At 38.5% G+C, this 13629-nt stretch overlaps 1 protein-coding gene across 2 annotated transcripts in view; it reads right to left on the bottom strand.

The window, feature by feature from the left end:
- adarb1b (adenosine deaminase RNA specific B1b) overlaps positions 1–13629 on the bottom strand; it is a 165427-nt gene that overhangs the window by 105386 nt on the left and 46412 nt on the right. For both annotated transcript variants that reach the window (XM_082174686.1, XM_082174687.1), the window contains exon 2: positions 5077–5158. The gene's annotated coding sequence lies outside the window, so the exon portion shown is untranslated. The remainder of the gene's footprint in view (positions 1–5076; positions 5159–13629) is intronic.

Here is a 13629-nt window from a genome sequence, read left to right as displayed (position 1 = left end):
ACCACCCCTTTAATTTCTTTTCGACTGAAGACAGAAAGACATGGATATCTTGGATGGCATCAGGGTGAGTAAATTATCAGCCTTTTTTTTTTTTTGAAAGTGAACTAATCCTTTAAGCCTTGAACCAAACCACAACCAGCATAAAGATGATTCACATTAAAAGCAAAAATCAACAACAAAAATATTATTATTTAAATTATTATTAAATCGTTTATTATAATCTTGTGGCACCTAAATTCACTAACGGAAATTATAGATTATTGTTTGATTCATTTATAATCAAATAAAATTAAGAATATAGAGTTAAATGTCTGCCGATTACTCTTTAGAGGAAATAACAACATTCTGGACAAACTCAAAAAAATCTTTTCAATATCGGTGCTTCACTAGAACATAAGTTAGGAATTATAAGCAGTGCAATATATGTGAAGTGTACTGCAAAATATTATGGGTTGTGATTGTAGAGAGGTCAACTCACTTTCTAATTGAAGAAAACGGATGGGATATGAACTTCCATAACCACACTGTTGCATTCTATAGTGGTCCGGCTGTTGTTCCAAACTCATGGCTCTGATCCAGGTCTCGGATCGTTGGCAGTCTGGGCAGAACTTCCTCCAAAAGCTCTCAGATGAGAACAAGACGGCTTTTTTTTGTGTAAAGCAGGGAGTAGATTTATAATAAGGTCTACAGGGGGCAACTATATTCATCTCTGATCAATAAACAGCCAGAGAACAGCTTAATAAGTTTTACAAAACTCAGACTTGAGCAAAAAAAAGTTTGCTTTATCAGATGTGAAATGGGAATCGGGCCACAACATCGGATTAGAAGCCACATATCCTATACGAGCCAAGGCGAATACATGTTAGACACTGCATTTATACATAATCATGGGGAAGTTGTTATTGAGAAAGGTCATTGAAGATCCCTTACAGTCCAAGACAGCTCCTCCTAACTCTGAAGCAAGGCTTATTATAGTAATGGATGACAGAAAGAAAGAAAGATCAAACCTGAAAGCACATATCTGCCTTCAGGGTTTCGTTCCTTCTCTTGTGTTCTATAATACATGTAACAAGGAGAATGGATGTAATCTGTGAAAAACAGTAAGTAAGGGAGAAACCTGAAGTGGCAAGAGCAAAAGACGACTGCAGACCACACTGTGAAACATCAAAGGGTTTAGATCTAAACAACAAAAGCGAGAGAGGATTCAAAAATAATGTGAAGAAACATCGGGTAAACTAAAAGTAAAACCTAAACCAGTAAAGAAGAGAAAACTGTTGGTGTTTGTTCATACTGATACAGAATTTAACTTGCGTTTGGTTACTTGGTATTGGCTACTAAAGTGGATCGTCCACCAGAGTTGAAACTATTTAAAACTAGTAACACTTAATTAAAAAAAATAAATAAATCTCATAAAAAATAATTCTTGAATAATAATAATAATACTTACAATTAGGGATGCACAACATTAAAATACTGGCCAATATTTAAAATGTAAAATAAAAATAAAAACTACATTACAAATAAATGTTAAAAAAAAATAATTAATAAATAAATAAAATAAACATTCGTTATGTGATCTGCTAAATATTTTACAGTGTTATTAGTTACTAAAATGTACTTTGAGTGCTAGAAAAAGTAATCAAAGATGTAAAAAATAGAGGTTAAATTTAATATTTAAAAAATTAATATTTAAAAATATAAAGTGTGTATATATATATATATATATATATATATTTGTGTGTGTGTGTGTGTGTGTGTAACATACATGCATACGTACATACATTTATATAAATAATGCAGAAAATCTCACACAAAAAAAAAACCCGCAATATCGCTAATATCCAGCTAATATGGTACCAATATATTGTGCATCCTTATTCATATAACTAATAAAATAAGATGAAGTACATTGATGAATTACCATCTTAAAATGACTATATTGTGATAAATACTGTTGCTGTGATTTAAATCACTCCCCGACCTCTATTATGGGACAGTGAGAACGAGACTGAAAAAGAGATGAAATGGTTTCATTAATCTTATTTAGTGTTCGAGAGTGAATGCCCTTGATTAAGGATCTCTGCTTGTCTGCAGTCTCCTCTCTCACATCACCTGCAGAACAGGTGCTCATCTGCTCTCTCCACCCCGCTGCTCCCATGAGCCCCCACTGCAGGCCTAAAGCTGTCGTTCTGGAAGACAGTTAATTCCTCAAAGCAAATGAAAGAAACCTCGAAGGGCCCAGAATCACAGAATATCCCAGACCCCAGGCACCCATGTCTTTAGATGGCTTACTTTCTAAAACAAGAGGCGCTTTTCACCAGGGACATGCAAAGCCTCCAAGGTTTTGTTAAGCCGGCGCAACAAGCGACGAGACCATAGAAACAGCTCTCAAACAATGCAAGCTTTGAAAAGCCATTCCCCATCAGCCTGAATGAACATGCTGATCTCCCTCAAATCTGACGGGCTTCTTGGTGTGATGCAGAGCGGATCATAATAAAATCAAGCTCGGGTTTTGACTCTGACAGAAGGGACGAAAAGACCCCGCTCTATTAATCTCCTTAAAATAGCACAGAAATGATGCAAGACCTGAGAGGACACAGTAAATGCTGAACCACTTTCAAGAGTGCTGCTAATGAAAGAGTATTACGCTGGGTAAAAACATTGATTTCTTCATTTGAATAATCCGGTATTGACTCTTAACATCCCCAAGATTGATCTTTTAATCCAAGCCTTTTAGTGGATGTGTGGAAATATTTGTGAAACATTAGTAGCATGCATCGTGTCCTGCTATAATAGTCATAACTATTTTATTTTTATTATCCAACACTCAAAAAAAACACTGGTTTGTTTTAACCCAATTATGGGTCAAATATGGACAACCCCAAACATTGGATTAAAAATGCAATTTAAAAAGTTAACCCAACGGCTGGGTTTGTCCATATTTGACCCAAAATTGGGTTAAAACAACCCAGCATTTTTTTCGAGTGAATATAAGACATGCGAATACACTCCGATAAATCCCTCGATGCGCAACAAAACACTCATGTGACTTTGCCTCAACATGTTATTGGACAATTGGACTAAACAACGGAGCAATTTCATTGCTCAACATCTAAAATGTTGGTTTGATCATTCTGAAATGCAAAATCTGTCATGAAAATGATTTGATATAATTACCTCCCAGAATTGTCACACGATTGTGTTCCCAAACACCAGGCATCCGGACGCAAGAGAACATGAGTGTTTACTGCATTTGGTCAGCCAGTTCTGAGGAGCAAATCAATTATGATGTACAAAAAAATGAGCCACAGTGGCTTCCCCGGACTTACAGATAATCGTGCGCCAGTTTTCCAGGAAGTGACGATTTTGTTCTCTTGAACAAATTGGAAATGGATGGAAACGGTGCTTTATTAGAAGTTATATTCGCAACTTTAGATGGAAACACAGCTACAGGTGAATCAGTTTTACAGGATTGCCCCCACTATAAATGCCATGATCATTGGCCCATCTCATTGAAAATGAATTGTGTCCTAGCAGGTAACTTCTTCCAGGCAGCTTTTTAATATGCTTCTAATTCCAAATCTGGAAGTATGCTGTCATCTGTGTCATTATATAAGCTTTGTGCAGTAACCTGTAACAGCCGAAATTAAATGCAAATGTGAGGTGCATCAACAGTGAAAAATCAAGCAACGATAAAATAACTAAAACAAGCCTAATGACGTTGCAACTGAATTATTAATCTAAATATTGTTGAAATCTGAAATTAATCAGTAAATCAGTGTTGTCAGTCAACCTTAAAGTGTATGCGCTCTGACTGGTGACTGGCGTGGGCGTCATCAGAGCTGAAAAGTGAGAGGTAAATGAATCCAGGCCCATGTAATTTCATCTCTGAGGCTGCCGTATGTCTCTGCTGGCAAGTCATGGAAACCTAGCACAAAGGCTATATTCATACCTCCTTTGTTAAATAAATTAATGCAACTCTTTAATTCTTAAAAAGAGGAGTCATATTACCATGAGAAATAAATGCAATTTTCCGTTGCTCATCCACAATTTAAATCAGAGAACCTACTGGGACTGGGTGATATATCTGAAACATCACATATAAAAGAATAAAATGTAGCCCTTTAAATGGCTAACAAAAAAAAACAAACAAAAAAAAAAAATGTCCCAAAAGGAGAAATCATCAACCAATTAGAAAGTAGTAAATAGTAAAAACAAGTAAAACACAGTAAAAAAAAAAAAAAAAAGACAATATTTAAACTTTGACTAACTGAAAAGAATGATAAAACAACAATTGCAAATATATGCTGCTCTTTTAAACTTTCTAGTCAAAGAATCCTGAGGAAAAACGTGCCATGGTTTCACAAAAATATCAAGAAGCACAGCACTTTAACATTTCTTGAGCACCAAATCAGCATATCAGAATGATTTCTGAAGGATCATGTGGCACTGAAGACTGGAGTAATGATGCTGAAAATGCAGCTTTATCATTACAGGAATAAATTACATTAATACATATATTCAAACAGAAAACAGTTATTTTAAATTGTAATAATATTTCTCAATATTACTGCTTTTACTGTATTTTTGATCAAATAAATGCAGCCTTAGTGAGCAGAGGAGACCTCTTTCAAAAAGATGATCAAGCCCAAACTCAATGGTGGTGCTTGTATGTCTATTTTAATTATGAAAAATAGGCAGAGACATCAAGTCACGATGCCAACTATTCATGAATTATATTTATAAAAACAGAATTATTCATAAAACCTGCCAAATGCTGAGGTCAGCAGACACGAAAACATCTTAACAGGCTCACACTTGCGAGTCACAAGACAAGGAGGGATTGTGACAATGGACAGAATGCATTAAAATCACTGCGATTGTCAGAATATCTATATATCGCCTCGGACTAGTTGAAGAAACCCTTGAAGAAACCCTTCACATCAGCAACAGGCACAAAGCAACAATTTGTTTTGCACAAGATTCAATTATCTACATCCTACCAGCAGCGTTCCACCTTTCTTTCTTTACGTGACCAATCTCTGTTTGAGTGTGTTTCACTGCAGATTCACTTACCCACTGTTATAAAGCAGCGGACGGTGCTCCGATTTCCCACAGCCTTGAACGAGCTCTTCCTGCTGTCAGTCTCCACTTCTTCCTGGAACACAAAGGAGAATAAAACATCAGACCAGAGCTAAAGTAATCTCTCCCATCCTGATCATGAACTATTCAAAGAGCAAATCTAAACTGAGAGGACTCAGTGAGAGAAATGAACACCATAAATGGAGAAATTCCCCCAAACACAGAAGTCACACTTTATTACTTCATCATTTACACTTAACAATCAGTGTTTAAACACCTTTCTGCTTCCACATACAACCGGGGAAGCTGCAATAAGCTTCAGAAATTCCTCATATAAAAAATAAAGACAAACCGTATATACACACCCATATATTAACTACCAGTCAAAAAAAATGTGTTGTCTATTTTGCTCACCAAGGCTGTATTTATTATAATATTAAAAATGCAGTAAAAAAAAAATAAAAAAAAATTAAAAAAAGGACAATTTAAATTAACTGTTTTCAAAGATACTTTATTTTAAAAATGTTATTTATTCCTGTGAGTAATGAAAAGCTGAATTTTCAGCATCATTGCGCCAGTCTTAAGCGTCACATGATCCTTCAGAATTTATTATATGATGCTGATTTGGTGCTCAAGAAACATTTCTTAATTTTATTAATGCTGAAAAGTTTTTGCCGCTTAATCTTTTGTGGAAATCATGATGGAGGTAAACATGCTTTTAAAAAAAATGCTGTTCTTTATCCTCAAAACAATGTATGACAGCAAAAACTATTAACAACATTGATAACAACAAGACAGGTTATAAACAGTGTCAAGTTGACTTGAAAGATAAATACTGTAATATTATCTAGAAAATGACTAAAAGAAACAGTGAGTGGCATCTTTCAAGTGGCATTAACTAGGGTGTGTTTTTGAAAATGTTCTCTCACTGAAGTCATTGCATAAATGTCAAGGTTGAGTTCCTGGCAGTGGACTTGTTAGCATGAGGTGCCAACAAAGCAGCCAGCAAAGGGTTTCAGACTCTAGCTGATAGTGAAAATTGGCTTACCCCTCATCATCTGCAGTGTAAAGAAAAGCTGTCAAAAGAGAGACTAACCCTCTTTGTTATCATAAATACAGCCCTGAGAGCTAAGGAAAGAAAACTCAATAGAGGTTTCAAAATAGATGACAACACGGCCACCCTGAAATGGAGGTCTAAAAATAGGAAGCATATCCTGCCAAAGGAGAGTGACAACATCGTTCAATTAGGCGGCTCAGGAAAGACAAAGGCCGATGTAGACTGAAAACATACTTCCTTTCACAAACATAACATCCATCTGATACCTTTCATTACCTGCTTTTTACACTGGTGGATAACCAAAAAGAAAAGAAAAAAAGGTTTGTGGAAGTGTGAGGTGAATAAAAGGAAAGCAAGATGGTCTTATTTTCTGCCTCAATGCAACACAGCAAAGCTCAACTTGATGGCTTGGGTTTTCTACAACTTTTCTCGAACTTTTTGTGAAAACGTCAATGTCCAGGCTGGATGAAACCAAGAGAAGGAAAGAATTTGTTTAGCAGCTGACATGGATTGCTGCTGAAATACTTGTCAGCAAGTGAATAATAGATGTGTTTTGAGAGTCTGAGAGCAGAAAACAAAGGCTGGATCAGGTTATGGGCAGTATCTGTTCTGGGGTGTTCAGGTGGAGGAAAGAAACAATGTGTAGGCAGGAGGCCAAGAGTTCAGTCAGGATCTGGGTAAGGTTACGCATGGGAATCAGGTTAGAGGTTATTCCTCAAGGAACAGTTACAATACAGATGAAGAGAAAGAATAAGAGATAGAGTGCCAAAAGGACGAAAACAGACGAGATCTTGCACAGATCACAAATATGCCAGCTACAAATATTACATACAACAAAAAGTGAATTCTTGGACTGTATTTAAGATTTGTTGTACAGTTGTTGTTGTTTTTTTCACTGACGTCTTTCAGAATTAAATTTGCTCAACTCTCAAGTTCGGTGCGATAATTTCTAAAAAGTCATCAATATTTTTCAGCTTATTGACAGATAAATTCAATCACATGTGTTGATAGTTACAGACATTCAGAACGACAGACAGCTAAATAGATAGAGAAATAAAACAAGACAGACATACAGACAGATAGACAGACAGACAGACAGACAGACAGACAGACAGACAGACAGACAGATAGACAGATAGACAGATAGACAGAATGAATGACAGAGAGAAAACATGATGGAAAGACAGACAGACAAAATGACAGACAGAGAGACAGACAGACAGACAGATAAAATGACAGACAGAGAGACAGACGGACATACAGACAGACAGACAGACAAAACGACAGACAGACAAAACGACAGACAGACAAAACGACAGACAGACAAAACGACAGACAGAAAAAAATGACAGACAGACAGAAAAAATGACAGACAGAGAGACAGACGGATAGACAGACAGACAAACAAAACGACAGACAGACAAAACGACAGACAGATAAAATGACAGAGACAGACAGACAAACAAAACGACAGACACAGACAGATAGATAGACAGATAGACAAAATGACAGACATAGAGATAAAACAACAGACAGACAGACAAACAGAGATAGACAGACAGAGAGATATAGACACAGATAAAACGACAGAGACAAAATGACAGACAGACAGATAAAACGACACACAGACAGACAAAACAACAGACAGAAAAAACAACAGACAGAAAAAACAACAGACAGACAAAACAACAGACAGAAAAAACAACAGACAGAAAAAACAACAGATAGACAAAACAACAGACAGAAAAAACAACAGACAGACAAAACAACAGACAGAAAAAACAACAGACAGAAAAAACAACAGATAGACAAAACAACAGACAGAAAAAACAACAGACAGACAAAACAACAGACAGAAAAAACAACAGACAGAAAAAACAACAGATAGACAGACAGACAGACAAAACGACAGAAAGACAGACAGATAGACAAAACGACAAAGACAAAATTTAGAGACAGACACAGTAAAACGACAAACAGATAAATAGAGCGACAGACAGATAAACAGATAGATAGATCTCAACTCCACTGCAGCAGTAGATGAATCCCAGACACTTTAATCTCTACCGTTAACATCCCTCTTCAGACATCTGACCGCCGCAGTAACAGTGATCACTGACTGTGGTCGGCACTGACACTCGGTTCACCCGTGTGGTCAGTCTGCCCCTGAAGCCACAGCGTCTGCCATTCACATCAGCTCAACAAAATGTGGTTGTGTCCTGAAATACTCTGCATGCTTCATAAAAAATTGAAAAACAGCCATTTTCTGGAAACATAAGTCCATTTCTAAAAAAATTAATTGCTTATAGCATTCACTGAATCAGCAAATTTTCTGGTGTTACACAGGAATGCATGAGATTGTGTTATTTAGTTCCCGCCTGACAGAACAAATATCCGATAATATAAATAACCCTGTAGTCAAAATGCACTCTCAGCGCTGCAGTCGCTTTAAAAATTCAGCTTTCCCAGAAACAATAATGAAATAGGTGCTACCAAAAGCCCAGATGTGATCGATGGGTGTGCTGGTGTGATTTCCAGCCCCTTATTATTAAAGGGGTCATGACATGAGAAACCAAATTTGCCTTGATCTTTTGGTATATAAGAGGTCTTTGTACCATTAAAACTTCCTGCAAGTTTCATAGCTTAAGACGTCCTCCCCATTATAAACGAAGCATTTATTTAATCAAGCTCTAATTACAGCTCGTTGGGGATCCATGGTCAGAAGTGACGTCACGGTACGAAGTGAAGTACCAGTCGTTTGCATATGACCGCCTCCAGCACAAGACAACTTCGCCTCATTTCACATCATCGCATCGTTGTCACGCCCACAGGTGTTCAGTCGCCGTGCAGCCAGTGGGTCTGTTTACAAGAAGATTGCGACGTTAGCCAATCATAACAGCGGGCGTTAACACTGAACTCTTAAAGGGGAAACACCCCCAAAACAGACTGTTTAAATCAGAGGATGAGAAACAGGGTGGGAAAAGGTCACAAATCACTAAAATGTAAAAGTTTTTTGTCCAAAAAAACTATAGCAATACTATAATTGCACCTAAGGGAACATAAAAAAACAAAAACAAAAACCATGTCATGACCCCTTTAAAACAACAGCAAATTGAACTCTAGCCACGAAAAAAGGGTCAATGTCAGTCAATTAGGTTATTAACCCAACAGGCATCAATTGTGTGATGCATTTCAGGAGGTAAAATATTAGGGATGTCAGTACGGCTTTGTAGAGAGGACAGAATTAAGACATTACAGGCCTAATGAGTCCTAAACCGCCAAAGACAAGCAGCCGACTCAGCAGAAACGCAGACTGCAGTCGCCTGAAACACAGCGGCGCTGCCTCTGCATACTAAAACAGCCCACACAATTACTGCACTCTCTCATGTGGCACTGTGAAGAGATCACCATCAAAATCCTCATTAAACACAAACACTGTTGATCATTTGCATTTAAACAACTTTACTTTGCCTCAATCTGCTAATTATCTATTTAAAGGAACAGCGACCCAAAAACACTCCCCAAAAATTACTCGCCCAAAACCAAATGACTCTCTTACATGGAAAAGTAGAGATGAAGTAAAATGTCAGTAAAATGTCCAACGAGCAAAATTTCCTTGGATTGTTTCTTTTTGATGATGTTCTCAAACCAGTTCTGAATGATTCTTTCATAAAATCACACTAATCTGATTCACGGACTCAATGATTTGTCAAAAAATTTGATCGGTTTATAACAAAGTTACTGTATGGGTTCAAAGACTTGAAATATGAACAGTTTGTATTATACTTTTGATCCTTTAGCATATTTTGTGTTGCTTGAAAAATAAGTCGTACCAACTATTTTCATAATACTTGTAATCTTTTTTTTCATATTTTCATTGCTTTAAAATAGATCGTACGAACTATTTACATAGTACTTTGATACCTTTTTCATATTTTTAGTTTGAAAGCTCAAGGCCCCATTCACTGTAATAGGGAGAATTGTTTTAACCCTTTAAGGCAGGGGTTTTCAACCGGTGGTCCGCGACCCCCTGGTGGTCCGCGGCGGCATTGCATGTGGTCCGTGACATGCATTCCAGCCTACGTAATTTCAATATTAAATTTATTTTTCCAAACATTTCCAGAATATTTGCACATTGGTGTGAATACTAAATTTAATGAAAATATCTAAAATAATATAGAGGAGTTGAGATTCAAACTGACACAGAATAGGCTAGCTTTGCACCTATCAGGTCTATGCTTTGCTAACGTGTGTTTTGCGTCCCCAACGTCATATACGTACACGTTCATCTTGCGCGCGAAATAGACCAGCATCTCGGAGTTAAAGGGTTAGTTCACCCAAAAATGAAAATTCTGTCAGTAATTACTCACCCTCATGTTGTTCCAACCCCATAAGACCTTCGTTCATCTTCGGAGCACAAATTAAGATATTTTTGATTAAATCTGAGAGCTATCTCACTCCTCCATAGGCTTCTAAGGGACTGAAACTTGCTGGCCCAGAAAAGTTATTAAAGAGATCGTTAATATAGTCCAAGCGACTACAGTGGCTCAATCTTAAGTTTATAAAGCGACGAAAATACTTTTTGTGCGCAAAAAAACACAAAAATAACGACTTTATTACACTATTCATTTCCTTCTCTCTGGGCCTCGAGTTATTTCACGTAGTGTTTTAACGCAGCGCGTCTGTGTTGCACGTCACCACGTAGGCTCACTATTGGCCAACGCTGGTCATGTGTGTCATGCGTGTGGCGTACAACACAGACGCGCTACGTTAAAACACTATGTGAAATAGAACCAGTGGCACAGAACCAGTTGAAAACCCCTGCTTTAAGGTAACAACTATTCATCCGTTTCAAAGCACCTAATGCTGGGTTTAGACTGCACAATATTTTTGTGTGTTACAATAATGTCACTGTGTTATGCGATTTTAAATCATAAAATTATTGTTGTGTCATGGACAAGAAACAGGTCAGACTACACGCTACTTCCCGACCAATCGCCGCTTGCTATCTTTAATGACGTGTGTGATGTCATCGAGAAGGCGGAACTAACGACTTCCGGTAACAAGAGTCCAAACAAACAATGGCTACCGAGCAGCGTGTTAGCTTAATGCTAATTCCAGTTCTCAACGGGTTGCTGATACAGCCAGCAATTATCTTTTTTTTCACTCCGTCCTGGCAGTCCTTCGAGGAAACAAAGGCAGGCGTATTGCTGCCATTGCTCCACAAAACTTTTCTCCAATGCATAATTACACCAAGCAGCACCAATACCATCGTCTCTTTCGTTTCGCCATTTTTGAAAGCTATGTACGGAAGAGCTTCTGTGCTCCTATTGGTCAACGTCGCAGATGCGATGGAACCCACTGTGGAGTACAGAAACAATTAAACGTTAGTCTGCCAGGATGTTGTGAATCATTCCAGACACGGCGTCGGTTGTCATTTACGAATCACCACGACACCCTACGTCAAACAGATCGTGCCAAGACCGGGCTGACATCGTGTAGTCTGAACCCGGCATGAGACCTGAAAGAAAATCTGATACTTTCTCCGTAGCATCCCTCAAACACGTCAGCACTACTCCTGCTAGAAAAACTGTGGTGTCACCAAATCAATGGCCACCTCTCAAGTGACCTTATTAATATCGTCCAAACATGATTTATTATTTATTGCAGCTGAATGTCTACAAGGGTCCATGGTCTGTCTTGATGGATATCTGTGCGACAGGAGCCCATTATTTCCAGCATGTCATATTGAATTCTGCAGGAGTGCACTCAATTTTCCCTGAGCCGCAGGCCCGGGGCCAGGGGGCCAGTTTAGGATCTCGCTCTGTCAAAACTACATTTCAGTCAGACGGAGACGGCCCCTCTGCATGCCGCTAATGGATTGCTCTTTTTCTTTTTCACCCTGATGGAATTGAGAATCAATGACATCATGGCTGCGGGGACAACGGCTCTGGATTCAATGAGCGTTGATGGCTGTTTGAGAAGCATCAAGCCTTTGATCCGTGCCTGAACCTCCGGTAATGAGGAAGATCAATTTTGATTGTTGTAGTAGATGAACTACGAGTCCGAGGGCAATTTTATATTCATGCCGAGGCGGACGTTTTTGCCGTCTAATTGAGCATGGGCTTGATTAAAATTCATCTCGCTCCATGCGGTCTATTTTTGGGAGGTTTAACTAACAGTTTCGTCGCTCAAGTTGGCTCAGACGAAAAGTTTGAAACGGTTAATCAGCAGGGGGAGCGATAATGGACCACCGAGAATGGACGGTCGTAAAAAAAAAAAAAAAAAAGATATGACAAGCTTCACACTGAAGTAAACATCAATCTGATTTAACAAGACAATGTCATTAAAGGGACCTGAAGGGATTTATTAAAAAGAAACATGCTAAAATGTATCAGCAGCCATATCACCCTGTAGCCCAAGACTGGTTGCCCACTGAAGCTAAGCAGGGCTGAGCCTGGTTAGTACCTGGATGGGAGACCTCCTGGGAAAAAAACAGGTTGCTGCTGGAAGAGGTGCTAGTGAGGCCAGCAGGGGGTGCTCACCCTGTGGTCTGTGTGGGTCCTAACGCCCCAGTGTAGTGACGGGGACACTATACTGCCAAAAGAGCACCGTCCTTCGGATGAGACGTTAAACCGAGGTCCCGACTCTCTGTGGTCATTAAAAATCCCAGGATGTCCTTCGAAAAAGAGTAGGGGTGTAATCCCGGCATCCTGGCCAAATTTGCCCCTTGGCCTCTGTCGATCATGGCCTCCTAATCATCCCCATATACTGATTGGCTTCATCACTGTCTCCTCTCCACCAGTAAGCTGGTGTGTGGTGAGCGTACTGGCGCAATATGGCTGCCGTCGCATCATCCAAGTGGATGCTGCACATTGGTGGTGGTTGAGGAGATTCCCCCCTTCTATGTGAAGCGCTTTGAGGTCTCAGAAAAAGTGCTATATAAATGTAACAAATTATAGAATGTGTAGGTACGAGGATTTCCCATAGAATGGGAGCCGAAGTGGTGAGATTTGGATTGGATTGTCATATTGAGGCAATGAGGGTGGTATAAAAGGAGATGTTTATTTCTGAATACAGGAAACTTAAGCTGAGGTGCTTCCATGGAAGGCAATTGTGTTGCATTGTGGCTTAAAGCTACTTAAAAGGAACAGTTCACCCACAAATTAAAATTATCCCATAATTTACTAACCCTCAAGCCATCCTATGCGTGTATGACTTTTTGTTCGTTTCAAAATTTTATAAGGACAAAACACATAAACTGGGCTCATCTGCTTTTCTGTAGGATATTGTGATTTATTAATAAGGTGTGTAGAGCATTTGATCTTCATCACTGAAGTAGCCTATTAAGCCACATTAAGCTTTTTCTTTATTAAAAGGGTTTTCTATGGGAGGCATGTGGAATTAAACGCAATGTTCGTATTCTGGGCTCATCTGCTATTAGGTGTGTAGGCTACAGAATTTGATCTTTTAACATGAATATCCATTGG

This window comes from Leuciscus leuciscus, assembly GCF_965113295.1.
Source record: "Leuciscus leuciscus genome assembly, chromosome: 7".
NCBI classification, from domain to species: domain Eukaryota; kingdom Metazoa; phylum Chordata; class Actinopteri; order Cypriniformes; family Leuciscidae; genus Leuciscus; species Leuciscus leuciscus.
Note: the sequence above shows the minus strand (reverse complement) of the source record. Positions and strands in the feature narration are given on the sequence as shown.